We start from the raw sequence: 8739 nt of genomic DNA, 5'->3' as shown, positions 1-8739 counted from the left end.
ACTCAGTAAGTGTTGTTGCTAAAGGGAAGTTAAAATAGAACGCTTCTACCTTTAACCAGAGTCTTTTCCCTCCTACCGGCTGGATCGTTTCACTCTTAGACACATTCTTGCCTGTTTCCTCTCTGCAACACAGATCACCCTCATCTGTGGTAATGATGACGGTGATGACGATGTAGCTTATGATGGTGGTGGTGATGATGATGATGATTTATATATATATATTTTAATGCTTTTCTTTTTTAAAATTTATTTAATTTATTTATTTTTGGCCGCATTGGGTCTTCGTTGCTGTGCGCGGGCTTTCTCTAGTAGCAGAGAGCGGGGGCTACTCTTCGTTGCAGTGCGCAGGCTTCTCATTGCGGTGACTACTCTTGTTGCAGAGCACGGGCTTTAGGCACACGGGCTTCAGTAGCTGTGGCACGTGGGCTCAGTAGTTGTGGCTCACGGGTTTTAGAGCACAGGCTCAGTAGCTGTGGCGCACGGGCTTAGTTGCTCTGTGGCATGTGGGAGCTTCCTGGACCAGGGCTTGAACCCGTGTCCCCTGCATTGGCAGGTGGATTCTTAACCACTGTGCCACCAGGGAAGCCTGATGATGATGATGTTAGTGATGATGGTGATGAGGGTGATACTGATGGTGATGATGATGGTGATGATGATGGTGATGATGATGGTGATGATGGTGATGATGATGGTGATGGTGATGGTGATGATGATGAGGGTGATGAGGGTGATACTGATGGTGATACTGATGGTGATGGTGACGGTGATGATGATAGTGATGATGGTGATGGTGATGATGGTGATACTGATGATGATACTGGTGATGATGAGGGTGATGAGGGTGATGAGGGTGATACTGATGGTGATACTGATGGTGATGATGATGGTGATGATGATGATGAGGGTGATGAGGGTGATACTGATGGTGATACTGATGGTGATGATGATGGTGATGATGGTAATGATGATGGTGATGATGGTGATGGTGATACTGATGATGATGATGGTGATGATGGTGATGAGGGTGATGAGGGTGATAAGGGTGATACTGATGGTGATACTGATGGTGATGATGATGGTGATGATGGTGATACTGATGATGATGATGGTGATGATGATGGTGATGATGATGATGGTGATGATGCTGATGATGCTGATGATGGTGATGATAATGATGGTGATACTGATGGTGATGATGATGGTGATGATGGTGATGATGGTGATACTGATGATGATGATGGTGATGGTGATGGTGATGATGGTGATGGTGATGATGGTGATACTGATGATGGTGATGATGACGATGGTGATACTGATGGTGATGATGATGGTGATGATGTTAGTGATGATGGTGATGATGATGATTATGACGGTGATGGTTTCATCTCTGTTCCCACTTATCTATTCAGGAATTTAAGAAACTTTTACTAAGTATTCTGCAGTAGTCTTGTGAGTGATGTAAACCTTTCCTGTACACAAGTCTAAAATCTTCTTAAAGGGACATGACATGACATGCACAAAAAGGGAAGCACCACTATTTTTTTAAAGTTATTTATTCATTCGTTTATTTAGGCTGCGTTGGGTCCTCATTGCTGTGTGTGGACCTTCTTTAGTTTCAGCAAGCGGGGGCTACTCTTCATTGTGGTGCTCGGGCTTCTCATTGCGGTGGCTTCTCTTGTTGCAGAGCACGGGCTCTAGGCGCACAGGCTTCAGTAGTTGTGGCTCGTGGGCTCTAGAGCGCAGGCTCAGTAGTTGTGGTGCACAGGCTTAGTTGCTCCACGGCATGTGGGATCTTCCCGGACCAGGGCTCGAACCTGTGTCCCCTGCATTGGCAGGCGGATTCTTAACCGCTGTGCCACCAGGGAAGTCCCAAGCAGCACTATTAATATAAATTATTTTAAATAGTCATAATAATATGTATTTAATGTAATAATCCATAATGTAACCATTATGAGTATAAATTACTGCAAATATGAATAATTCAGAGGCAGTCTTGTGGCCATCAAGGGCAACACACCTTAAGTTTTCCATGATCTGCCTCTACCGTGTATGTCTGCATTTATCATGTTACCTTCTGTTCTGGGCATTATTCCTCTTCTCAATTCTTCTGTGGTCTCTATACCTTGATTGGAAACTGCTCTCTTCTCTTGAACTATAATGGCTTTGCCCCTTCCTCACCCTTATTTAAATGCCGTCTGTCTTTCCAAATGTCCCCTCAACCTCTGCCTCTTCTGATTTTCCAAGCAACGTCGATCTCCCTTCCCTGAAGACACACTGTCATTAGGGTCTAGTTTGTGATTGAGTCACGAACTAACCTGCGTTGCTACTGAGGAATTCCGTGAGCACACACATGGTGTTAACCATCTAATGAAACTTGTACAAATGGGTGACTGGCATGATCGACCATAAAATCAGAAAAAGGAAACATCTATGCATTCGTATTTGTAACTTTTGATCAATGGGCCTAAACAACTTAAAAACAAAGTTCTAGCCTCAGAAAGAAATGTGTTATATAATGCAGTAGAAGTGAATGTAAAGCAAAAGTATTGTGTTGGCCAAAAAGTTTGTTCGGTTAGTGAATATGTTGTTCAGTAAAGTTCTTCGTGTAAATGAAAAATGTGTATTTTTACATACAACCGACTGACCTTCTGGGCCAATCCAATAGAAGGAAGAACCTCCCCCCAAATCCCTACACTCATGAGCAACTCCTTAATTTCAGTACTTTGTTTTAGCACCCTATGTGATCAAATTTCTCTTCGTTTTTGTTTTCTTTTATTCTATTAAGAAGATATTTTCAGATCTAATTTCACTTGGAATTGTAATAACACGTCTAGTATTCATGCATTGACAGTTTAAAATTTTCTATTACGTTTTGAAGTTAATAATGCGATCCTTTAGTAAAGTTGAAACTGCATACAGCCTATCATTCGGCGATTACGCTTTAAGATAGATACACCTTAGAGAGATAAAGGCAGCTGTGCTCAGAGATACACGATGAACATATTCACATCAGCATTGTTCATCGTTAACCCAGACTAGAGATAAACCAAATTAACAGGACCAGTCGGCTGGATAGTTACATTCTGTACGTGTTGGTACCGTGTTTAAGAAAAGGATCATATTGCAATTAGATGAGCTAAGCAAAGCTTCTCTTTTTCAAGTTGGAAGGAATTTAAGTATATTATTGCCCTGGGAAAAGAAAGCAGGTGGAGAGGAAAAAGGTAAGATGACTGGCAAGAGAGTGTGGCTGATGAAATTAGGAGATAGAATAAAAGCAATTATGAGACAGCACAGGTGGAGGAGATAAGATCTGAAAGTCCGTATTTCCGTCTGAGATCGGAAGTGCGGGGCGAGGAGGGAGGAGGGAGGAGGGACAGGAGGAAAGGAAAAAGGTACAACGTGAACACAGAAGAATCTGGATTTGGGGTCTTGTGTTATGGAAGACACTCATAGATTCTTTTAGTTCCTGAGTATGGACTAACTTTCTCCTGCAATGTCCTAGGAAAATAAGCAGTAAAAAGTGTTGTGAAAAGAATATAAGAAGTGGAAATGAAGGTTTGTAAATATCCATTATTTTATTTTTGACCCTGAGCAAATCTTTTAGTATTCTTAAAAATACCATTTCTTCATCTTTTTTAAACTGAAGTATAGTTGATTTACAATGTTGTGTTAATTTCTGCTGTACAGCAAAGTGACTCAGTTATATATATATATATATATATATGTATGTATGTATATATACACACACACATTCTTTAATATTCCTTCCCATATGGTTTATCACAGGATATTTAATATAGTTCCTTGTGCTCTGCAGTAGGACCTTGTTGTTTATCCATCCTGTATACAATAGTTTGCTTCTACCCACCCCAAACTCCCAGTCTGTCCCTCCCCACCCCCTCCCCCTTGGCAACCACAAGTCAGTTCTCTGTGTCTGTGAGTCTATTTCTGTTTGTAGATAGATTCATTTGTGCCATATTTTAGATTCCATATGTAAGTGATATCATATGTTTTTTGTCTTTCTCTTTCTGACTGACTTAGTATGATCATCTCTAGCTGCATCCATGTTGCTGCAAATGGCATTATTTTGTTCTTTTTTATGGCTGAGTAATATTCCACTGTATATATGTACCACATCTTCTTTATCCATTCATCTGGTGATGGACATTTAGGTTGTTTCCATGTCTTGGCTGTTGTAAATAGTGCTGCAATGAACGTTGGGATGCATGTATCTTTTTGAATTAGAGTTTTGTCTGGACATATTCCCAAAAGTGGGATCGCTGAATCATATGGTAGCTCTATTTTTAGTTTTCTGAGGAACCTCCACACTGTTTTCCATAGTGGCTGCATCAACTTACATTCCCGCCAACAGTGTAGGAGGTTCCCTTTTCTCCACAGCCTCTCCAGAATTTATTGTTTGTAGATTTTTTGATGATTCCATTCTGACTGGTGTGAGGTGATACCTCATTGTAGTTTTGATTTGCATTTCTCTAATAATTAGTGATGTTGAGCATCTTTTCATGTACCTTTTCTTGTACTGGCCGTCTATATATCTTCTTTGGAGAAATGTTTATTAAGGTCTTCTGCCCAGTTTTTGATTGGGTTGTTATTTTGTTGTTGAGTTGCATGAGCTGTTTGTATATTTTGCAGATTAAGAGCTTGTTGGTTGTGTCCTTTGCAAATATTTTCTCCCATTCTGTAGGTTGTCTTCATTTTTTTTAAGGTTGCCTTTGCTGTGCAGAAGCTTGTTTGATTTGGTCCCATTTGTTTGTTTTTGTTTCTGTTGCCTTGGGTGACTGACCTAAGAAAACATGGGTACGATTTATATCAGAGAATATTCAAAACCTCCATTTTTGGTGCATTCCCTAACTCTAGTGATTTTGTTGCCATTTTGTCTGTGTTTGTTTTTCTTCTCCTATTCTTTTGTTTTTGAGCCACACGAAGCTACCATGAGAATTATAATAACAGTTAAAATCATGCAAAAATGCATATTAGATGCATAGAATTGGTGCCTTTTAGTGGACCTGTAAGCACCTAATGATGTAGTCTCAAGCTAGGTAAAAAAAAAAAAAAAAAAGGCATAATTGCAAGGACAAATTGATAAATCCACAATCCTACTGTGTGATTTTTTTAGATACCTCTCATAAAATAAGATAATAGCTGAAACAAATAAAATACTAGTAAAGATATAGAATATTTGAGTTATATAATTAAGAAATTTTATATGAGATATAGATAGGTAGATATCATATCTAGATCTACCATCTATCATCTATGTAATCTATCATCTATCAATCTATCATCTATTCATCATCTGTCAATCTACTCTATCATCTGTTATCTATTGATCATCTATGTGTCGTCTATCTATATATCATCTGTCTATTGATCGTCTGTCTAATCGATCTAATCTCTGTCTGCAGCAGGACCTCATAGCTCTTATTCTCTATTTTCTGCTCAGCTCACTCCATTCTGAACATGCTGTCATACTATTCTGATCCCCAGTGATTAAGGTGCTCCCTAAAAGGCTGTGTCTAAAATGGATTCGTGTGAACCGTGTTTTAGACAAACCCATCGATTTCAAACCAAAGGTGGTCCCTGATTCTCACTTTGGCATCGGGGCTAAGGGTGTGAGGGCCCCTGTTTCCTGGCTGAGCAGGGGGCTTGCAGATCTCTCTTGTGAGGGCCAGTGTGATCCAGCCCATTGCTTCCTGTTCCCTCCTTCTGGGTGACACCTCATAAGCGGAGCTGACTCAGTCAACAGAGACTCATTTTTAAAGAGCATTACTCTAGGGTGGACAAAAGAAACAAAATCTAATGAGAAAAGCCAAGGGAAATGAGATGGACATTACCAACACGGAGGCTATGAATGTCTAAATATGTTTACAAACAAATACGCTCTTGAGGGTTGGAGAACTTGGGTCCTAAGTTGGAAGTCAAAGAGAGGTCAACATCTATGTCTGTGATAGGTTCCTGGCTACCTAGGACGATAGGTAGGATGTCCTCTGCTAGGACGATAAATTACTTTACTCCTAGGAAAGGGGTTGTTCACCATTGCACAGGTACCCTGTGAAGGTAAAGGTTGCAATGATTAATCAACAAAGGGACCATGGACAAAATGGCGGAATCCATTCAATGGGGCTTCAAGTATTGGCTTCCAAAGCATGGACTTATATGATAGTGAGGTTATCTGTGTATTTCTGTGGTTTTTGAAGTGCTAGTTGTCCAAGAAGGTCATTCTGTGGTGAGCATCCTGGAATACGTCCTGACGATTCTTAGCAGAGGAGGTGGGTCTTCATGCAGTGGCAGCTGTGAAGAGATGGGTGGCGCGTGTGTTAAGCAGAAGGTGGGAATATATATGCAGGGTTATCAGAACTGTGTCTGAAGAGGTTTCTTACTGAGTGGTAGATGCTGGCAGGGCACGGGAGATGGATTAAGCACACAAGGTCTTAATTTTAAGATTATCATAAAGATTTGGTTGTACCTTCACATGAAACTTCATTGTTTCTCCGTTCCCTTCACTCACACCCCTTCTCAGTTTTCCTTGCCATGTTCACACCTGGATCCCCCTCCAACTTTCAACTTTCAACTTCCATGAGCGCCCCAAGGCACTCGTCCTTCACGGGAGGGGGAGGGGCAGGGCCGCAGCTCATGTCTTGCAGCCCCACCCTGGTCCTTTGTATGTCGTGGCGGCTTCCCTTGAGGGGTCTTCCTGGATGTAAAGTGAGTCTCTCTCCCACATGCTCTTGTGCATGTAGACAGGAGTAAATTACAGTGCTTTTTATAAAGTACGGTGAGGCTTGCTTTCACGCAGAAGACCTTGTGTTCATGGAGAACAGAAAATGCCTGGACTTGACAAATGCACACAGAAGTTGGAGGCCTCTCCTCTTCCCCGGGTACTGCCTACGTTTGCATCAGAGAGTCAGAAGCAACACTAGGAGATGGAAATATCTCGTCCCTTTTGTTACCATCTATTTGTCGTTGGCATAAACTGAGCCGTCTTTATTGCCTTCTGGTTCCAAGGATTGGTCCATACAGACCCAACTGAGCTGACCTTCATCCCCAGCTGCAACGCTCCTTTATGTCTTTCTTTCTTGTAGTAGGTTTTGTGCCATCTGTAGGAACGTGGGGTCGTTTGGCTGTTCTTGAGCCGAGGTCTTCCATGGACCTCCTTCTGGAGACTGCTCAGATAGACACACAATGGCTTTGACCTCATGGGCTCTACCTGCCTTTTTTCTGATGCCACAAATCCACCCGTGGATTCAGTCATGCCCATACCCCTGGCTGAGATTGAATTATACAAGGCACAGGTAGAGATCCTTGACTTCTTTTTAGGGTCCATAGTATCAGATCTCCCCTCTCTTCTAGGAGGCGGTGGTGATGTATGAGTTAAACTATACACCCTTTCCTTGAAGGAATAGAGATGGAATGTCTAGTTGATTAACTGCAAGAACATGGGGAGTAGAAGTAATATGAGATTCTAAATGATATAGGTTAATATTTGGTGACTAGAGTCTGACCACATGTGTATCCAAAGAGCTAAGTTCACTCTGCTTCTGGGGTTAGAACTAATGCAGCAAACATAATATCAAGACATGTTTAACTAGGAAGAATTTTCTCATGACCCTTTAATCAGAGCTGTGACTTAGCCATTGAGTAACCGAAGGACAAAGAACTGCTTTTCACTCATCCTAAAATGTCTAAACACGAGAGGTAATATATTGCAAGTGGAAATAAAGTTTTAAAAGAGATGCTAGTTTAAATTTAGGGGTATAATTGAGATAGAATCTGAGTCCTCAGACCAGGAAAGCACCTTTTTTCTTCGGGGGAGGGGGAGTGCATTGTTTAGCATTCAGCTGGACAAATGCCTCATAATTTATTTCAATAACAACTTTGTTGAGTTGCAATTACCATATCATAAGGGATCTGTAAATCCCTGGGAAGCCCATGGCACCTGATGTCGGTGTGGGATTCTCTGATCTAATGGTGATCACTTGTTTTTCTAAACTTAACTAACCTTTTATTATTACAGAAGCAATGTATATGCAGTGTGGAACATATTAAAAAAACAAAGTAAAAATATGGAAATACATCAAATCCCTACCACGCAGTGATTACCACTAGTGACACTTTAACGTCCAGATCTTTTCATTGCATATAAATATCTTTTCACATAAAGGGAATCACAGTGACCATACTGCTTTATGATCTCCTTTTTTTTTTCATTCAATAGTATCCACCTTTTCATTTCAGTAAATTTTATTCCTGCATTCTGTTATCTGGAACATATTCAAATCCCCCTAAGTGGCCTCCCAAATGATTACAGTTGGTTTTTCAGAATCCGAAACAGGACCAGAAATCCATCTGATCATTGTGTGCATAAAATTGCATAATATGATGTTTCCCCCTTAACTTCCCCCTACACACACCTTTTTCTTTGCCATTGTCCCATTGAAGCATCTAGATCAGTTTTCCTAGAGAAATCCTTCCTCCAGGTGTGTCTGGTAATTTCCTTGTGCTGTGCGTTGGTTCAGCTGCCCACTTTTTAAAAAAATTATTTATTTACTTGGCTGTGTTGGGTCTTTGTTGCTGCGCGCGGGCTTTCTCTAGTTGTGGCGAGCGGGGGCTACTCTTCGTTGCGGTGCGCGGGCTTCTCATTGCGGTGGCTTCTCTTGTTTCAAAGCACAGGCTCTAGGCATGTGGGCTCAGTAGCTGTGGCTCGCGGGCTGTAGAGCGCAG

This window comes from Pseudorca crassidens, chromosome X (assembly GCF_039906515.1).
Source record: "Pseudorca crassidens isolate mPseCra1 chromosome X, mPseCra1.hap1, whole genome shotgun sequence".
Classification (NCBI taxonomy): domain Eukaryota; kingdom Metazoa; phylum Chordata; class Mammalia; order Artiodactyla; family Delphinidae; genus Pseudorca; species Pseudorca crassidens.
This window is presented reverse-complemented; position numbering follows the sequence as displayed.